This window comes from Plutella xylostella, chromosome 3 (genome assembly GCF_932276165.1).
Source record: "Plutella xylostella chromosome 3, ilPluXylo3.1, whole genome shotgun sequence".
NCBI lineage: Eukaryota > Metazoa > Arthropoda > Insecta > Lepidoptera > Plutellidae > Plutella > Plutella xylostella.
The window spans coordinates 8609014-8631145 of NC_063983.1; the positions used below are offsets into that span (position 1 = coordinate 8609014).

The following is a 22132-nucleotide window of genomic DNA, read 5'->3' on the forward strand; positions in this document are numbered from 1 at the left end:
CACTAAAGCGGTTTGTTAGTTTGACAAAGCAGCGCTTGCACTTTGTGTAAGCGCTGCTAACTTCATGAACCTTCAAGTTGTTTGGACCGCCTTGTACGACTAGTACAGCAGGTTTGATAGTTTGTCGAAAACTATAAAAGTTTCCGTTTTATCGCATACAAAGTGGCGCCTCTAGCTGAAATTGAAATTATCATGAAACTCTTGACATATAATGTATGCAGGTGACAGAAGAATACTATTACTTTTTTCGGTTACATGAATTGCAAAACTCGTACTAGGACCCTGTAAGTAGGTACTAACATTAATTTATGCTATAGTAAGAATTCTAGAAGGAGATTGAATGCTATCGGCAATTTGTAAACTTATTCACAGATGTTAAAAGCCCATTAAACCAACTCCTATTTCTGATTAACATGTAATATTGGGTATTGGGTGTTAAATAGCACCGCTACTCTACATTGGCTTGAGTTTAACAAACGCGATTAAACATACTATAAATAAACTCCGTTTGCAAAAAGGAGAACAAAGTAGTCAGCAATCGCCTTGTTAAACTCAGTCCACACTTACAGTGTCGAGATTTAAATGGGAAATGACAATGAAATTCAATTTGCGGCCCACGTGCACACCCGCCGGCGGTCGGCGTATAAATGACACAACTAACTCTATAATCTGTGGTTTAAATGACAGTAAATAGACCAATACTGGTTAAGTGATGCGCGGGCGCAGCGCTGGTGCTGAGATGGGGTCGTGACGTCATAGGATGCTGTGGTTTGTCGGTGAAGTAAGGTTATTTTGGCGAATATCTAACTAAACCGGTTATCGGTCACACGCCCCAATTTCGCCATACTCGGTTAGATCATAACCATGGATTAGTAGTTAAATTTTGACACATCTGTCAAGAATTGAATTTCATATGGAGATGACGTATAATTGATAAACTAATCCCTGGTTATCATCTAACTAAGTATGGGGAAATTGGCGCTTAGGTTCTTGTCATATATAACTGTGAGGGTTGCAGTAAACTTGTAAAACCCCGAACTATTTTGACTGCTGTACAGCTCTATTCTTGCAATCCTGGTTACAGGATTCTTGTACACTCACTGAAAGAGTTGTTAATTCCCGATGGGTGGATTATTATCCACCCATGACTCCAAGTAATATTCAATAATATCAGCATTTAGGTAAGTAAATATGTACCTCTGTTATAAGGAAGGATCTATCGCTAATTTTCTTCATGCATGCGAGAGTAGGCAAACATAGTGTGGGACACCCTCCGACTAGATGGGGTGACGACTAGCGAAAGGTGGCTGGATATGATTGAATGCGGAACGCTAAAGATCGCATCCAGTGGCGTGCTTTAGGAGAGGCTTACGTCCAGCAGTGGACTGCTATAGGCTGATGATGATGATACAAGCGCAAAATATTCGCCTTGCGCTTGCGACTGCAGCCGGCATTGCGCGGCGGCGCGTCCGGCGCGTGGGTCCCTAATCGCGATTATATTATTAACCTATTACCACATTACAACGTCACACCGCCCGCCGCATCCGCTCCAGGGGGTTACTTTAGCTTGATCAAAACGAACGAACGGACATCAGTTTACAGTAGTTCTTCACCAACCAAGGGTTGGCTGGAGGAAATTGCTTTTTGGCAATAAGCCCGCCTTTGTGTACAAAATTTTCTTAATTTGTATTTTTGTCTGTGTATATTTTTTGTATGCAATAAAGTGTCTGTAAATAACGGAGTCATTACGGGAAAGCTACGTTTAATACGATGGAATAGAGTTGTGGTTAATCAGCATTCTGCATTTTCCGTAGGTCAGAGTGACCCCTGTGCGCGAGGTGGCCTTGACATGGTGATATATTAGTGTACATAGGTAATAATTATTATCATTTATCATTGATGACATTTTGTTTTAAAACAGAGGGCTGTTAAAAGTTTCAGAAAGCTGGAGTATCAAAGGATATTTAGGTAAGTACATACTTAAATCATATTTACCTAAAGCAACTGCGTAGTACTTTTTTTATTAAACTTTAGATAAACATCTTCTTTAGGCACTTATTTAATCATCCAAATCATGTCTATTCACATTCAATTTATTAAGAAAGACTCAGATATAAAAAGTTCAAGAACACATTTTCTTTTTAAACAGAATTCTAAAACAAAAGAACGTTCGTTCGAAATTCAAAAAGGTCCATAGAGGTTTGTTTAGTTTTTTTCTAGTGAAGCACTGACTTACAGTGAACAGCCAGAGAACACCAAGGGTGAGATAATCGTCACCACAGTCTCGAGAACCGGAAATGCGACATCTTTGAGACAACAAGCCGCCATCTTCCCACACTACAAGAGGCGCGAACGATGAATATTATCATATCATCATCTTAATTCTTCTATTTACTCCTCAATTTCAATGAAATAAAATGTTTTGATTAACTAATCAAATGATTGGAGTGTTCCATAGGCCCGCTCATTCGATTTGCCAATTTGAAAGCCAGCTTTCAAAGCGATATTGCCAATATAAACAACATCCCATCCCATAACTGAAAAGTAAATACAATTTTGAGGGGAAATTATATTTGCATCGCTACAAATTGATGTTGCGGACTTAGCTGGAACTGATTGCGTATTGGTTCATTTCGGTGTTAAATCGTATAATTAATTATCGGCTATTGATTTAATTAGTTATTTAGTGTTTATAAATAGTTTATTTAATGAGTGGCGAACTGTAATTTACTTAACTCCTATTAATTATATGTCCTGGTTGACCTTGGTTTCCAATATAAAATGGATACATAATGAAGTGTACCTACATAATATATACTAGAAAAAAAATATATACTTAGGTAAGTACTAAATACCTTCGTCTTCTTTGTGGTGACATACCCATCATAGCTAGGTTTGTCACCATAGTAAAATTATTATAATCTACATTAGCAAGTACGTAAAACAATTAAATGTTTATAAAATAAAACAACTATAATGTTTTAATGTATGCTTAAAATATAGATAAAGAACACTATACTTAAGATACAATTACATTATTTTCTACCAGAGGAAAACTGTAAATACTCTGTTTCAAGAACCGTGACTTCAGCTGAAAACTTAGGTTGAACCTAAAACGAAATGCGCACAATCTTTTGCTTTGTTTTTGTATGTGACACACCATCTTGTAGTTACGTATATTTGTAGTGGAATACCTACATCAAACAAAATAAAATAATTTAAAATTAAAATTAATTCATAAAAATTATAATCATATTTAATATTTTATTAATTGTATAAATTCTAATTTAAAAGCACAAATAAAAGCAAGCTATTTTTTATTGTATAAATATCTACCTAAATCTAAATTAACTAAACTAAAAAGTAAAAGTAAAATAAACAATAATAATAAATACCTAACATTAAAAACAAATAAGTAAATAAATAATCAATAAAATATAAAACGCTAAATACTTACCTTCACGTCACGAAGAATGATGTCGTGCCGTCCCGCTGATACACTGGACACAAGTCGCCGCTCGCTAGTGACAACTACGTCACCGCCTCACCTGTTCTAAAAATAGATTACGGGCTCGCGACTGTCCGTCGCATGCGCCGCCCGCAGTGCCAGAATCACTACCGCGCTGAGTGCATGTCGCTTTACGCACGCTATACCTACGCGAATATTTACGCGCTTACATTAAATAATTTACTAGCTTTCTACTTGCTTGTGTGCTATAGTATCTAGTGCTTGCTTGTGCTTATATTGATAATTATAAAGAACTTATAATTTGTGGATGTGCAAATAAACTGTGTTTAATAATTTACCTAGTGAGTTATTATTTCTACAACATACCACATACCACATTGGTGACCCCGCTGAAGCATTCAACGTCTGAAGCATAATTATGGAGAAAGACAAGACCACGATGGCAAGTACTGACAAGGGAAGTTTCCAGACGGAAGACCGCAACAACACCAACGACGACGTCAGAGATCGCGTTTCCACTGCACCATCTGAAGTATGCCGTGTCGGTGTAAAAATACCGCCGTTCTGGCCGCAGAAACCGGCACTATGGTTTGCCCAAGTAGAAGGTCAGTTTATACTTTCTGGTATTAAGTCTGATGACACAAAATTTTATAGCGTCACATCTCAGCTTGACGAACAGTATGCGTCAGCTGTTGAGGATTTAATTAGAAGTCCTCCGGCTACTGGCAAATATGAAAAACTTAAGACGGAATTAATCGGAAGATTATCTGCTTCTTATGAAAAGAAGGTTCAGCAGCTTTTAATGCACGAAGAGCTTGGTGATAGGAAACCTTCACAATTTCTTCGTCATTTACAGAACCTCGCAGGAGAAAATCTTCCCAACGAGTTCCTGAAGACGATCTGGACCGGCCGAATGCCTCAAAACATCCAGACGGTTATAGCCAGCCAACCCCGTGCTACGTTGGAGGATTTAGCAGACTTGGCCGATCGTGTATTCGACATAACTTCTCCATACGCAGGTGTAGCCAGCACTTCAACATCAGCCGCTGCAGCTGTAGGTCAACCACCGGCCTCCGCCTGGAATGATATGGTTATGCAGATCTCAGAGCTCACACGTCAGGTAAAAAAGCTTACTACTGAACGCTTTCAAAATCGCTCAAGGTCAAGGTCAAGGTCAAGGTCAAACCAACAAAATCGGACCCGGTCATCATCCAACTCAAGCCGCAGGAATTCCAAGTACCCAACATGCTGGTACCACTACAAATTTGGACCAAAGGCCAACAAATGTTTGAAACCCTGCAACTTCACCGAGTCGGAAAACTACCAGGGCGGTCGATAATGGCGACAGACGATTGCCCCAAAGCTACAGGTCGCCTGTTCGTCACAGATCGTAAGTCAAAGATGCAGTTTCTCGTTGATACTGAAAGCGATCTCTGCGTCTTTCCACGGTCTGCATTACCACAGAGACGACCAAAAACAAACTACCATCTTTACGCAGCCAATGGATCAGTAATCGACACCTATGGTTATTATCATATGGAGCTCAACTTAGGACTTCGGAGAGATTACTCGTGGCGATTTGTTGTTGCGGATGTCACTCGAGCCATCATTGGAGTAGACTTCTTGTCTTTCTACAACATTATGGTCGATGTTCGTAACCAGCGTCTTGTAGACAACACCACGTCACTCTCATCAAAAGGAGTATCGGCGCAGACTACACCGACTATCTCATCAGTCAAGTCAGTCGTCGGAGATACACGGTATCACAATTTACTGAGAGAGTTCCCGGACATCACCAGACCAAACGGTTCTCAGCCGGCCCTCAAGCATGATACCGTCCATCACATCAGGACTACTCCAGGACCCCCTGTCTTCTCTTCACCTCGACGCTTAGCACCTGACAAGCTGAAGATAGCGAAACAGGAATTCGAAGCGATGCTGAAATCTGGTGTGGCGAGACCATCTGAAAGCTCGTGGTCTTCTGCTCTTCACATCGCACCAAAGAAAGACAATGGTTGGCGTCCATGCGGAGATTACCGACGCCTGAATGATCGCACAGTACCGGATCGATACCCAATAAAACACATTCAGGACTTCACTCATCAACTAGCTGGCAGTCAGATCTTCTCCAAAATCGATCTCGTGAAGGCGTTTAATCAGATCCCTGTAAATCCTGAAGATATTTGCAAAACAGCGATCACAACACCATTTGGGCTGTATGAATTTCCATTCATGACATTTGGGTTGAGAAATGCTGCGCAAACCTTCCAGCGATTCATCGATGAAGTGCTCAGAGGACTCGATTTTTGCTATGGATACGTTGACGATGTGCTAATATTTTCAGCCACTGAAGCCGAGCACGAAGGTCATTTACGTCAACTCTTCAAAAGACTTAGCGACTATGGCATCTGCATCAACTCGGCGAAGTCAGAATTCGGCAAATCGAAAATAACCTTTCTTGGGCACGAGGTTTCCTCTAAAGGCATCAACCCTCTCCAGAGTAAGGTGCAGGCAGTTCAGGATTTTTCAGTCCCAAAGACTGTCAAGGAACTCCGTCGATTTCTTGGGATGTTCAATTTTTATAGACGATTTGTCCCAAATGCCTCAAAGATCCAATCACCACTAAATGCAGCACTAACTGGTTCTAAGAAGAGTGGATCACAACCGGTGGAACTAACATCGGACATGATGGATGCATTTAACGCATGCAAGGATCACCTAGCTAAGGCAGCCATGCTAGCTCACCCACACACTGAAGCAGAACTCGCCATCTTCACAGACGCATCAGATACTGCGATCGGCGGAGTTCTTCAGCAAAGAATGGACAAGAAGCAACAATGGCAGCCACTTGCCTTTTTCTCTCGTTCCCTGAAACCGTCGCAGCGAAAATACAGCCCCTATGATCGTGAGCTACTCGCCATCTATGAAGCCATCAAATACTTCCGGCATATGGTAGAAGCTAGAGATTTCGACATCTACACCGATCATAAGCCATTAACGTTCGCATTCACGACTAAAAGAGACAAATGTTCGCCAAGGCAATTTCGATACCTAGATTACATATCGCAATTTACCACCAACATCAAATATGTTTCGGGCAGCGATAATGTGGTCGCCGATGCACTCTCAAGGGTTGACGCCGTCACTGATTCCTTCGATTATGAAGCTCTTGCAACTTCTCAAGATACAGATCCTGAGCTGCAAGAACTCCTTCACAAAGGCACGGCACTTAAACTCGAAAAGACACAGATGTCAGAAAGCCCACTTCACCTATATTGTGATGTATCAACACCTAAAGCCAGACCGTATGTCACACCCAGCTTTAGGAGAAAAGCCTTCGACGTCTTACATAGTCTGAGTCATCCAGGAGCATCAGCATCGGCCAAATTAATCTCAGATAGATTTGTGTGGCCAGGAATACGCAAAGATTGCAAACAATGGGCTAGAGAATGCACAGAATGCCAGAGAAATAAAGTTTCCCGTCATACTTCCTCTCCTCTCACCCCAATTCCTGTTCCTTCCCAACGATTTTCCCATGTTCATATGGACATAGTAGGGCCTTTACCCGTTTCTTATGATTCCAGATACTGTCTCACCGTCATCGACCGCTTCACCCGATGGCCTGAGGCGTATCCTATGGCTGACATCACCGCAGAGACCTGCGCCCGCACGTTCATCGCTGGCTGGGTCGCACGCTTCGGGTGTCCTAACACCATCACCACGGACAGAGGCAGACAATTCGAGTCCCACCTCTTCCGCAACATCGCGAACATCCTCGGTGCTCAACATCGTCCAACCACGGCATATCATCCTGCTGCAAACGGTATGGTCGAAAGGTTCCACAGGCAACTGAAGGCTGCTATCAAATGTCACACCAACATCAACTGGACTGAAGTACTCCCGATGGTCCTACTCGGAATACGCAGCGCCTGGAAGGAAGATGTCAAGTCATCATCTGCAGAACTGGTGTACGGAGAACCTCTGCGACTACCTGGTGAGTTCTTTTCCCCATCTAAGAACCAGGCCATAGATGTTGCAGATTTCGCGGACAGATTACGCAAACACATCTCCAACCTGACTCCAACCGCATCCAGCTGGCACTCATCCAGGACGTTCTACATGCCAAAGGATCTGCAAACGTCAGAGTACGTTTTTCTTCGCACTGACGCAGTAAGAAAACCTCTTGACTCTCCATACACAGGTCCCTACAAAGTCTTAGAACGCGGAAAAAAGACGTATAAAATCGACATCCAAGGTAAAATCTCCACCGTGACAGTCGACCGTCTAAAGCCAGCACACATAGCTAGAGATGACAAAGATGTTCCCACGAGACCGGAAGTTCACACGAGACCGGAAGTTCACACTAGACCGGAAGTTCTCGCTAGACCGGATGTCACTAAGAAAGATGTACCTACACCTATCCTAAAAACAGCCGAGAGAACTACAAGAAGTGGAAGAAAAGTACGCTTCGTCAACTATCGCCTGTAGTAACAGTCTCGGCGGGGGAGTAATGTAGTGGAATACCTACATCAAACAAAATAAAATAATTTAAAATTAAAATTAATTCATAAAAATTATAATCATATTTAATATTTTATTAATTGTATAAATTCTAATTTAAAAGCACAAATAAAAGCAAGCTATTTTTTATTGTATAAATATCTACCTAAATCTAAATTAACTAAACTAAAAAGTAAAAGTAAAATAAACAATAATAATAAATACCTAACATTAAAAACAAATAAGTAAATAAATAATCAATAAAATATAAAACGCTAAATACTTACCTTCACGTCACGAAGAATGATGTCGTGCCGTCCCGCTGATACACTGGACACAAGTCGCCGCTCGCTAGTGACAACTACGTCACCGCCTCACCTGTTCTAAAAATAGATTACGGGCTCGCGACTGTCCGTCGCATGCGCCGCCCGCAGTGCCAGAATCACTACCGCGCTGAGTGCATGTCGCTTTACGCACGCTATACCTACGCGAATATTTACGCGCTTACATTAAATAATTTACTAGCTTTCTACTTGCTTGTGTGCTATAGTATCTAGTGCTTGCTTGTGCTTATATTGATAATTATAAAGAACTTATAATTTGTGGATGTGCAAATAAACTGTGTTTAATAATTTACCTAGTGAGTTATTATTTCTACAACATACCACATTCCACATATTGTTAATTTAAATGCCAATTTCTCCACTGTCGGTTAGCTAATCGACAGGGATTGATTTATAAATTATACGTCATCTCCATATAAAATTCATGACAGATGTGCCAAAAGTTAACCACTACTCCCTGGTTATGCTCTAACCGACTATGGAGAAAATGGCACTAAGTATAGATCTATGCCATAGAATACCGCTGTAAAAGATTGGAATCGTCACCATAATGCCATCATAATGCGATACTCAGAATCAGTTTCAATTTTAGTGAAATTTTCCCGATACCGCGCCGCCGTCGGAGAGTTAAATAATTCAATTTTCTTCATGGAAATTCTGTTATGGATTGCCGTTCGTAATCAGGATTATTATTTTATGTAAAAAATGAGATTATCGATATTAAGAACTGTTGTTAGCTTAGTAAATTGTGAATTTTACACGGATATTTCGTATTATAAAATGATTTAAAGCCAAAACAGATACATTGAAACAATACTTTTTCGCCGAAAACCTTTTTCGTCAATCTATAATTCATAATGATTACTTTGCCTAAACCTATATAACGTACCCACCTAATTATCTAAATATCCATTCTGGTATAAACCTAGCTTATGCCTTACCAATACGGGGGTGCGTTTCAAAATTACCTACTACACTCACTACCCAAATACTAGGGGGCATTATTTTAGCCTCGCTTTTGTGCATATAGAAGTAGCCAACCTAATTGAGTTGTTTGTGTATTGCTTGTTAATATGCAGACCCTGACAGAAGGGAAATATTTCATGCGGATTTAGTGTTAAGTAATGCTGTAGAACTATTATACCTAATATCGTTTCCATCAGAAACAGCCGTTTTTAGCGTTTTATACTTTAAATTCTACTTTCTTCTTAAGTACTATGATATTGGGAGGAAGGTTCAAAAAATGTAATTATCATGAAGAGGTCGTGAAAAGTGGCAGTTTTCGGAAAAAAACACTTTCAAATGGAAGTTATGTTTATTTTTATTTTCCTCAGCGCTAGTTGGCCTTATACTTCACCTTCAGTCTTACCCGTCGTGGGGCCAGTGTTGCATCATAATTATGTCACAACATAAGTCTCATTCCTTCTTCTTCTTTGAAGTATTATATATTGTATTTCAGTAAGCACTTCTATATTGAGTAAAGAATAAATCGTTATCTTTATTCCAATCCTACACTACAGTCCATAGAACAACGCGGACTCGGATGACAATTCATACTCAATGCTACTGTCTCATCTGAACAAGGTGTGCCTACTCTATGCCCGCGCCGGTTGCTAATGGACCGTAATGATGCTTAATTGAATTGGTACGTCGGCGATACGATACGTCCTATGAGCGCTTGTCAATGTGCGTTGTACGGTTAGCTATGGGCACTATGCGTACTGGGTACTATGTATCTTTGACATTTTAATTTTGTCGGATTATACTTATCTTGGGCCCCTATCGCGAACTTGTACTGACAATTGACTTTTGATTACTTCATAAATATTACAGTGCTCCAAAATTGATAATGCGCATAGAAATCTTTGACACATCGGTTGTTTTCGATTATGTGACACATGATATTGACTCCTATTTCTTTCGAACAAGGTGCAAAATGCAAGTGTTTTTTAAGGCTCTTACGATTGTATGATTCGGGTGTGAAGATCTGCATGTGTATTATTAATTTTGGACAAGTGTACTTTGTTTTGACTTCCCGATACTCCTTCTTCTATATTCAGTATCATTGTCATCATAACTTTTTGATTTGTCTTCTATATTTAGTATCATTGTTGTTTTTTAGAGGCTCAGAGGTAAAATGACTCTGAAATGTCTGTACAAACTTATTTCTGTTGTACCTTCTAGAATCTTAATAAGAGGGCTGTAATTTGTCACACAGGTGTTCTTTACCCAATCTAGAATTCGCTAGTCTATGAGCAAGTATGTATCAAACTGAGTATAAACGCAGCGAGTATATTGAATTGAGCACGTATGCGAGCGTCCGCACATTAATTGATGTTATTGCTCTAATTGTCATCATGAGCGGCATCAGGAAGTCGCTTCTGATGCTTGTTTTATCTTTGCTGAATTACTACTTCAGCCACCTAGAAGACAATATAACTGAATTGTTTATTTCGCCGTGTCGATGACAAACACTAATCCATTAGTAGGACTATGGTTTGTCACCGTGGTCGTGAAAGGACTTCGTCGGTTTTTTAAAAGGCGATGCTTACGCAATTATTTAGCAAATAAGTAAATTCACATGTTATTCTCAACATCGAAAATTTAACAAATATAAATAAAAGGCGTCTTTGAACATCACCTACTGTATTCATGATTCATGCCATATTAACGTTTTTTATGACGGAGCCTCGAAAATGTCGCATATATATATGTTTGAGGTCTAAATAGAAAATTATAGTGTGCGATTTGTTGCAACTGTCTTTTAAGTAGCGGAAAATACCAACAGACTCCTCAAAGGTAACCTGAAAGCAACATGAAACACCACCGACCAACATTAACCAATGAGGCATTGCAAACTGGCGAGATATTGTAAGTTAATTAATTACACAGTGCACTGGTGAATATAATTGTTCAAAAGTATCGAATTCGGGTGTCGGGTCGAATAAATCGATTACAGACCTCCCCAGGGCGAGTTACTATAATAATGAGTGACACGTTAACCCAGGGCTGCCACGTAACGTTTCGTAAAATATTGTTTACGTAAAAATTGGGTTTACTAAGACCTGTAACATACCTACTCGTAATATTTTTAAATACTTTGTCGGCACACAAAATAAATGCTTTACTATTATCATAACATACCTACTAATTATATTTTTAAATACTTTTTCGAAAAGCAAAATTACTTTGCTATTACTTATCATAAGTAATAAGTATATATATTGAATAATGAAAGAACCTATATTAAATAAACTTATTAAGTAATTTAAGTTCCCATCAGTCTATACAGTTTGTACACGTACGGTGGCCTGCGCCTAAAAGTATACAGGCGGAGTTTTTAAAATAGCGATCCCTGATGATGAAGGGACCAGCTACATCTGTTATAAATCTGGGGACGTGTTGTGTGTGATGTGTGTAGCAGTGGTGTTTATATGGATGGGCTTGAGCAGCATGTGAGCTTAAGATCGCTATTTTAAAAACTCCGCCTGTATACTTTTAGGCGCAGGCCACCGTACATGCAGCAATGGTTCCGTGCATACTATGCCAAATAGGTGGACGCTTACCTTTAAACGGAATATAAGAAATTCGAATATACTGTATTCCGTAAATGTAATAATAATAATAATAAAAAGGAAGTTACATTTCCTTTTTATATATATATTCCTAATTATTACTGCACCTACAATATCTTGACAATAAAATTATTGCGCAAGAGACTCACCTAATTCCTACATGATATTCCATCGATTTGATTGTTGCGATTGAACCATTCAATGTCATTAATAGGAAATTTAAACTGGCCAATTGATCTCGATTACGGTTTATAAAACTCCGATATTGAATAAACGAGCTGCGACGATGTTATTATTGAATATTATTGATTGTCTGATTGTGGTTGTCAAACTTTCAAACATGGAGGCTCATGTAATACAAAATCTAAAAGTCTTACTGCCACTTTTAATAACTCTATCTACCGATGACTTTCATACGATTTTGACAGGTTGTAACTTTTGATGTCAAAATAGTATGAAAGTAACTACCAGTCATCGGCAGATAGAGATATCGGAACTGACAGTTAGTAAAAAAATCTACTCTACGGGTAACTGGTGTAACTGACAGTTTAGGTAATCATAACACTGCATTTAATATTAAATTATTTAGGAGTCGTACACCCTTTAGAACTAAAATAGCTAAGAAGAAGATTTAATTATTTACTTTGTGATTAAGGTTTTTGTCTACACGACTATGTTTATTCGTACTGGGTAATGATTATTTTATTTTTTATATATTTAAATTTGTTTTATAATACCGACGGAAATTTAAAGTTTAGATCGTGGCGGTGGATTTCAAAAAACAATTGTTTGAGAACCACTGGTAAATATCAATAGAGCGTCATGTCACATTTATCGAAACGTATACTTGAATTGTAATTTGTATCAATTGCATTGAATGAATTTAAATTTTACTACTTAAAAATCTTTAAATATTATTAATGTTATCTTTTATCTAACACAATATAGGTAATATTTTAAACTCACAAGTCAGAGTGTCTTGCACCTGCATTCAATACATATAATTTAAATAGGTAGTTGCTGTCTTTTTTTAGTTTTTCTCATTACCTACTGGTTAAGCTAGACAGCACAGCACCTGATTTAATTTAATGACTTTGAAAGAAAAGAGCAGGTTCTCAATTGTCTCTACAAATGTAATTTTTTAATATTAAATGTATGGTTTAACTGGCCCCTAAGTGTGGAAATCCGTAGCGGCGGCGTAGCAGTCCGTAGCAGCCGTAGCGCTACGAATGCGTAGCAAAAATAATTACAACTTATAATATGTTTTTTTATTTTAGACATTTTGCATTTAAAAAGATGTAAGCTTATAGGTACACGCTAATCTTTTTTTTAAGATTCATAACTTAATGTCTGTGTATAGATAGATACGCTTCAAAACACATATTTTTTGTATGAAAATCAAAAACTATTAACAGCATACCTATCTGCAAGTTCCAACTAAGTATTCAATCGTGATAGTTTAGGTCAAATCGACTATGACATCCAAACGGACACACACACACATACAACACTATAAGAGTTCCGTTTCAGCCTTTCGGTTATGGCATCCTAAAATACCTATAAAGTATATACCTATAATAGGCCTATCGTGTATGTATGATATTAAATGATATGTAGATATGACTCAATCAGACAAGCGCCACACAATTGGCGAGGCGCCGACGCCACACATATTACATTTCAATTGTATTTACTAGTAATTGAACAGAGAGTCGTCTCGAAAGCGAATTATTGACTTTTACTCTGCTAGCAATTAATTGCTTTGCGAAATATCTCTTGAGTATATTAGCGCTTTAGATTATTCATAATGTAATTATGTGCCCTTATCCTACCTTCAGTCACTGTATATTTTTGTATTATATACGGGGACCTATTAATGGCATCAAGTTATTATTATGTTATTTTGTAAAGTGTTTAGAAAATGCTGTGGGTTCTCCACGAAAACTTTAAAATAAAGAAATGTGCCGGTTGAAACCCATGAAATCAAGCGCAATAAAAATCTATAACAAAAGGTTAATTCATGTCTACTATATAACAATATCTGAGTCTTGTTACTCGAATAAAATAATTAATTATTATTATTATTAATTCATTATTTTATTAAGTTTATGAATGTTAAGTTTGACGACCGAATGGCGTAGTGGTTAGTGACCCTGACTACTGAGCCGAAGGTCCCGGGTTCGATTCCCGGCTGAGGCAGATATTTGTTTAAAGACAGATATTTGTACTCGGGTCTTGGGTGTTGATATTTATATTTAGTATCTATCTATCTATGTATTTGTGTAGATATATCAGCTGTCCGACACCCATAACACAGGTTCTGCCTAGCTTGGGGTCGGATGGCCGTGTGTGAGATGTCCCCACATATTTATTTATTATTTATTTATTATTTATTATAAGTGTGATACACTACCGCTGATTTGATGAGGTTTTTAGTGACGGTGCGGCGAGCGGAGCGGTTGTTTAAAGCCTTTTTTAATAGGAAATATAAATAAGTACGGCATTTTAACCCCAATAAATCGAATTCGAATTTTGCAGTTTTAAAATCAATAAACAGTACAAAGTCTGATATTGTATAATTTGCTTTGAGCATATCGGAAGTTCAGAAAATTTTAGTTCATTAAAAGATAAAATTAAAATTGTTCAAGACTTATTTGTCCAATCATAGAACGATGTAAATAAGATTAAAAAATATCACTTTCCAACCCACCTTGTTTGCGTCCGAAAATATTTTGTCACCTTGTGGGCGGGAAGTTTTCCCGCCAAACTACACGTCAAAACCGCGCACAGATCGCGCTGTCACATTCGTCCAGAAACTCGCGAGTTGTCGCGAGTCGCGGCGCCGAGCGACTGGCGGCCGGCGTTCCCGAACGAGCCGCGTTCAGAAACCGCCCTCGACAAACAAAACCCCACCCGTCCGTAAAGAGCATTTTAGCACCGCGCCTCCCCGCTCCCTGATTTAATAGCTTGCCCGAACACTGATTCACTTAACCGAACGCAACTACTCACACCCTCTCGCTCACTCCTATATCTACCATAATCCTATCTTTGTCACCTCCCTCTTTCGTTCTCCAGTTTTCTGTATACGTGTGAAAGAGACGGCGGTAGTGACTTTGTTGCGGCGCGGTCGCAACTTGATTTGCATGCCGCTAGCGGGGGTCGTTCGCAAACTTTATGTCCTCGTTTTCGTAAATTATTTATACGTTTGGAAATACTTTTTACGGCGCTCTCGGGCTGCTGAAAAAGATTGCTTTAAAACGAATAGGATTAAGTGACCGAGACGGATTATGTTTAATTTACGGTCGGACGGCACAGGGGTTTAAGAGTTTCGGATACCTCTGGGATGCAAAAGAAATTAATACATTTATCAAAACGCTCTTATTCTTTACTTATACAGCTTTTTGTAATTTTTAATCCACTTTCTACGTACCTAACCTATTTATTTAATTTACTAACTCACCGACAATGTAGAAGAAATTAGTTCTCCATCTACCCGCAACTAACGAGGGTTAACAAGGTATCTGAGGTGATAGAGTTCGACAAATGAATTAGTTCGTTACACGGAGTTAACGCGTTTATCTACCGATGGTGCTTAACCTGTGCTGTACGTGTTTACGTGTATTGTGTTACGTCTCACAGTTTATGAACTAACCCTCAGCTAAGGTGATTCTTGTGATGTTAAGGAGAGGTTTTAGTTTTATAGAGATATCCTATAATGTTATCGACATATTGTATGGGTTGTATCGAATGAAATGTAATTAATTAGCCCATTTATTGTGCAAACCAAATTGTGACCTGTCAGAGGAATCAACCTAGCCTATCCTAATATTACATCTATAGGATTTATACTATTTATCATTTGTTTTCTTCAACAATTCATCATTTTGCCATACCTCCTTAGGTCTAAACTGCTTTATTAAACTTGAACCTTTTCCCATCACGCAGATTCACATTTACATTGAGCTTGAATTTTTAATTAAATCAAATTATTTTATAGTAGGTACTTATTAATTTTGTATAAAAACAAAAGACCACCATTTAATTTAATTAGGTATACTATACGTATGTATACACTAATAACTGTTGATATTGCTACGCGGCTACGCCGTAGTGGCGATTGCTACGCGCAACGTGTCGTAGCCACTTAACGCTACTAACTTTGATTAGGACGGTAATGTAACTTCGTGAGCATAAATACTTACACCTACTAATTACTAATTAGTTTATAGGTACCTTACGAGATAAATCAAGTTGTTATTTAGTTGGAAGGCTTCTTTCTAAAATTAAGATAGGTATACGGTGTGATAATATAATAAATAAGTGTGTTAGAAAAAGTGACTTAGAGGTTATCTAAAACTATACCAAAATAAGTAATTTAATATCGGTAATTTGTTTCTAAACAAACAAAAGAGCCGACAACAGAGCGCTCGGCACTCGCTCAGCCGGCGGATAAGGCGACATTATTATCAAATATTCTTAGACAATCCAAAATAAGCCGGTTAATACTTTATAAGCAATCGCTTCAGCGTCTGCTTCTTTAATCAGTGCGCTGACTCAAATTTCGTTGTCTTGTGTAAGTGACAATAAAATGGTGAGGCCTTCCCCCCCTCCCCGCGGCGGGGGGTGTGGGAGGGGCGAGAGTGCTCCGTCTCGCTCGCACCGCACCTCTCTGTCCCGCCGAGTGTCTTGTTTGTCCGCTCGCGTTTCTTCCCCATTTTCTACATAATTTATTTTCAGCCACACTTAAAAAATTGGAGACGCGGCCGCTTGCGCCAAACGCTGTTTGCTTGCAGCCTCCGGCAAATGAAAATAATATGGTAAATTATATCATTTGGACCGCGGCGGCAAATGTCCTGGAGTAATGGTGCGTGCACTATTACCCGGCCCGTTCGTTCGTTCGCCGGCTATTTGTGCTTTTATCGCCGGATTCCGTTGACCCCATAAATATGCAACGGGCAGAGTACCTACTTTGATACAGAGGATGTATATCTGATTCTATTTCACAGTTGCAGCTTTCAAATGGACGGCAAATTGGAGTTGATCGGGCAAAAGTGAGAATCGAGTTTGACTCGTGACGTCACCCGCGCCTGACAGCAGGTATAGGAAGGGTTAAAAATTCCTGCCGAATAGCTTAGGTTTGTAGATATTACAATAAAAAATGTATAGTATGGCTATTTTTAAATTTTACGGCCTTTATTTCGTCTACCCAGTTCTAAAATTCATGTATAATAACGATGACAAAAAATATAGTTATACTTTTCCAATTTTGGGTTTATTTAATATTTTGGCGTTCCCAGTAGGCAAACTGTTAATCCATTACCATTTAATTTGTGTACAGTAAACACAAAACTACGTACTACATACTATCCACCGCTCACTCAGTCGGCGTCGGCGACGAATAGTTTGAAAGTTCCAATACCCCGTTGATGTCTTTTTAATTAGACAAATGCATTTGCTACGAATTTTCGTAGCGAGCTACTACGAGTTTCGTAGCTATTTATTAGTTTATGAATTTAACTTACACTATAACTTATTCTATAATTATAGTAATTAAGATTAGGAACCTAGATATTATAAGTAATATACTGTACTTAATACATAGTCAAAAAACGTAGCCTTAGTATTAGTATTCGTACAAAATCAATAATGAATAAACTAGGAAGTAAGTTTACTTCATTCGTCACTTTCCTATATTTCAGACATTGGCTTTTAACTTCGGAAAATCATTATTATGATCACTCAACTCAACAATCAAGTACATAGAGAGTCACTCTAGCTTAGGAAAAACGAAGTTTCTGCGTTATCCACGATTCTATCTCATTACATTGATGTCAGCATTATTTTTATTAAGCTAAAGCTGCTAAAGTAATCGACCGATGATTGCTGCCGCGCCACCGAGGCCTCACCGCAAGCAGCCTGTGCGATTGGCTTGGAGATTTTAAGGCAAACAGGCAGCCGACCTTCACAATCATCCGGAGGAACACACGCCGTCTACATTTCTATACTAATATTAATAAATAAACTCAATAACTACTGTAACTAATGGACGATTAAAAAGATACACTCACGAGCAATAAAAACATTCCAGTGACAATAGCACAAAATTACTTGTAAGCGGAAAAGAAGAGCTTATATAATGACACCGTCTGCATTATTGAAGTAATCTTAACAGCACATCAAAATATTACCAATTAAAACCAATATTTTGATCAAATCATGTCAATACTTAATTAAATGTTTAAAAAAAATATTGTGGTCATTTGATGTCGCCTTTTTGTAAGTGGGACTTTTTTATTAGGTACTCTTGAGTGTATACATTGACTTGAGTAACATAGGCTGAGTTGCAGAAAGGAACTTAACGCTAGTGTCAACTTTGTGAAATAAGCCCTTAAGGGTCTGCAATAGGGAATCGAGGGTTGGCATTGTCATAGAATTATGTAGTAAATGATGCTCTACAGCCTTGAAAAAAATCACACAGGTAGTTGAAGAGTCTAGCTAGGTGCTGAATCATTCGAATTTAAGTAAATGATTATGGATAACTGTAAATTAATTTCAGAATATCAAGAAAAACCAGTCAATCACACTCCCGTATTGTAACAACTGTGTCGTAATTATAAAGAATTTTCATATGATTTTTATCATATTATAAAGTTAAAGGCTTGGACTAGGCGCTAAATACCTTGTTTTTTAATAAACACACACTTATTTTGTGTAAATTAATCCCAAACTTGAGCAATTTTTTTCCCTCAAATCTTCATACAAATATCTATGGCGGCTTTCTGTGTTATAAAATCATAAACACAAGTGACGTTTGACTCAGTTGGCCGCTGGCCTCCAAAGAAGGGTCACGTCGGTTTAGGCAGCACTGACAGCTCGCGATCTTATCGTGTACAGATACAAAATCACTGCACATTGGTTGTCATTGCACTTTTTCAACTTTTATGACACCAACATAATTTGATTTGAAATTGAGGAAGCATAATTCTTCCAGTATATTCAATACATTAAATTAAATTAGATAGTGTGCAATATTCTCGTGACATAACAGTCTCGTAAAGGTCTGATGAGGAGCAGGAATATAGCGAATGGATCTAAGTGATGACAATACGCACGAACATTAGGTTAGGGATCAAAAATACAGTCTCTTGGTGCTGGTTGAGGTATGGTCTCGTGAGGATCTGATGAGGGCAGTAACACGATGGTGGCTCAATTTTATTTCAAAGATGTTAATAGCTAAAAGCATCGAGTTTGGGCTATTAAGTATGTTTTTCAGAGAGAGAGAAAGAGATTTTGTTTTTCCTCTGGATGTGTTAGGTTTACTGGGTTTACTAAGTTCATTCTGTTAATGGCATCAAGTTGTTATGTGTTCATAAGTAATAATTATTTATTAACAAAATGCTGTTGATTCTCCACGAAAATGTAAAAATAAAAATAAAATAAATAAAAATAAATTCGTAACGTAAAATTGTCAATGACGGAATTTCTTCTATAGACAGTAGCCACAAAAAAAAACAAACGATAGATGGCGTGATTTGAAGATAAAGATACATTTTTTCGACACATAAACAGCAACAACAAAAAAAATACAGATTTAAAGAAAAGGAACACATACTTATGTACAAAACAACAAAGAAAAAAAAAGGATACACATCAAAATAACTGGAATTTAGTTTTTTTAAATCGGCGGTGAGCTTCATCTCGGAGTCTCATCATAAGCTTAACATTATCCGTGATCCATGGGTATTTGAATTCTTTTATTTGTACAGTTTTTTCAGGAGCATGTAGTTCAAATAAACCATTAATACAGTCGCTGAGAGCTTCGATCATCTTATTTACGTCCTGCAACATTTTAATGCCGTCAAAGTTAATTTCGTTAAGGTCGTTGTTAAAAATTTCTAAGACAATGTCGTTCAGTGGTCTATACTTGACCCATCTTGGAGTCGGTTTATTTTTTTTAATATGAAATTGAACTAAAATCATTGCGTGATTGCCTAGTGTTGGAACATGATCGACCTCCACAGTACGTACTCTGGCGTCAGTACACACAATATCTATGAGCGTGGATGAAGTGTTGGTAAAGTGCGTCGGTTCTGATATTATTTGTGTAAGACTAAAACTGTGCACAAAGTCACGGAGCTGTCTGTATTTGTCAGTTGTTATATTTAACATATCAATATTAAAATCACCAGCCAGTATAATCTTATCATATTGCGAAAAAGAAGAGATTGATGTGCTTAGTCCGTCCAAAAAAATATTTACATCCTGTACCGGACGTCGATATGCGGTTCCTATTAAGATTTTGACCGAGTTAACCGTGCAACGGAGCCACATTTGTTCTACTGAGGGGGTTGGAGGGTGAGGACATACTCGTACGCTTAACCCTTGTCTCACGTAAAACCCTACCCCTCCTCCTCTGTCGGGGTCGCGGGTGCCGCGAGCGCGACGAGGCCGGGGCAGGTGTCGCAGACGATACCCGGGTATCACGGGGGCCTTGCCTTCCTCTTGAGCACGTAACCAAGTTTCATTAATAGCCATTACGTCCACTTTGTGTCGCTGCATTGCTACAATAAATTCATCATGTTTGGTACCTAGTGATCCCGCATTGAAAAGTCCAACTGAAAAATATTTATCTATCGGCATTTTATATTGTGTAATAAGTATGAAATTATATTGTATAGGTGGTCAAACATAGTACATATTATATAACTATAATGCAAGTCAGCCCGTCTTTCCGCAATTACCACCGAGAAACAGCCACAAAGACACAAAAAGAGTAACATTGTAACAGTAGCAACACAAACATACAAATACAGATACATATAGGCAATAGTAAAACAGGTGATCTCGCTAGTTAACAATAATACATTTAAGTCGCATAAATAGCAACAATAGGCATACAGTTCATAGACCGACATATTCAAGACACCAGGGCTGAACCAAAAACCCGTGTCAGGTCTCCCTCTGAACGAATCCAGTGACGAGCTTTGCCTTCCTCCTGCCGGGCATACACCCTTCCCTGCTTCGTCCACACAAAGCGCCAGTGAAGCTGCTTCTTTGCTTCACGTGCCCTGTTGAAGAGAAGCCGGTTGGTTTTGGTCAGCCGGTCGTTGACGTAGAAGGGGCGGGGGGCGGCAGACAGGCCTAGGTCGGCGGTGGTGGCTCCGCGGCGGACGCGAGCGCTTTTTATTAGCTCGTCCTTGAGCGCACGCCGCGTCACTCGCACCACGAGAGGCCGAGGCCGCTCCACCGAGCCGCCCGCCCCCGCGCCCTCCCCGCTCTCTCCCGAAGCTCGGCCGGAACGATGACGCGGCCCCACTCGCTCGGCGCTGACTATATCCCGCTCATCAAGCTTGACGCCAAGTTTAGTCGCGACCAGGGCCACAATTTGCAATGGGTTCTCGCCGTTTTCTTCCGGGATTTGACTGAACTCTAGGTCGTTCAGTAGCATGTCCTGGTCTTTCTCCTGTAATTCTAATTTTAAGTCAGCTATCATTTCTTCAAGCTTCCCAGTTCCGGACTCTGCCATTTTGGTCTCTAATTCAACTACTCGGGCATCCATTTTAGTCAGCCTGCTATCTGCTTCTGACATCGCTGACCTGAGATCCGACATCTCAGTACGAAATTGTCGTATTTCCTCTCGGACTGCGCGGAGTTCGTCCCTGAAGAGGCGTATTTCAAGGCCCAGCTCGACCTTGGTCTCCTCCGTCAGGTCGCTGGCCGCGGTGTTGCCGGAGACCTCTGCAGTGTACACCACCTCATTGACGTCGGGTTCTACTTGTGAGGGAGCGCCTCTGACCGGGGTGTCCGCCCTGTTGTCCCTAGGGACATGTCGCTTGCATTCGACGCATATCCAGGTGACGGGAAGCTTGTCCTTCTCAGTTAGACCGAGGCAGGGCAGGTGGTAAATCACCTTGCATTTGTTGCATTTAGCGCCCCCTGTTGGCCCCATGAATTTTCCGCAACCGCCACACTTAGCCATAATTAGTTGAAAGTACAGTTAAGTTGAATATAAGCGTATATTGTAGTACCGCGAGTGGATGCTAGATGGCGCCAAAATATGTCCGATGATTTACGTTATAAATAAGTATTGGGTAGACTTTGGTCACCGAACTGTACCTTGCGTCAAAACAATGTCAAAATGACCACTTTTTGTTAACAAATTCGACAAATTGTATAAAGTAATTCACTTTTTTCACTGTAAATCGAGCGATTTAACTGTAGATAACAATGTATGTATCTAGTTA

The 22132-nt window shown here is 39.2% G+C and overlaps 1 long non-coding RNA gene across 1 annotated transcript in view; it reads right to left on the minus strand.

Annotated features, from left to right (window-relative positions):
• Positions 1 to 21867, minus strand: part of LOC105383444 — an 83072-nt gene extending 61205 nt beyond the window's left edge. The window contains exons 1-2 of the long non-coding RNA XR_007267072.1: positions 20952 to 21867; positions 14599 to 14627 (exon numbers count right to left, since the gene is read on the minus strand). This is a non-coding gene — a long non-coding RNA (uncharacterized LOC105383444). The remainder of the gene's footprint in view (positions 1 to 14598; positions 14628 to 20951) is intronic.
• Positions 21868 to 22132: the final 265 nt, after the last annotated feature.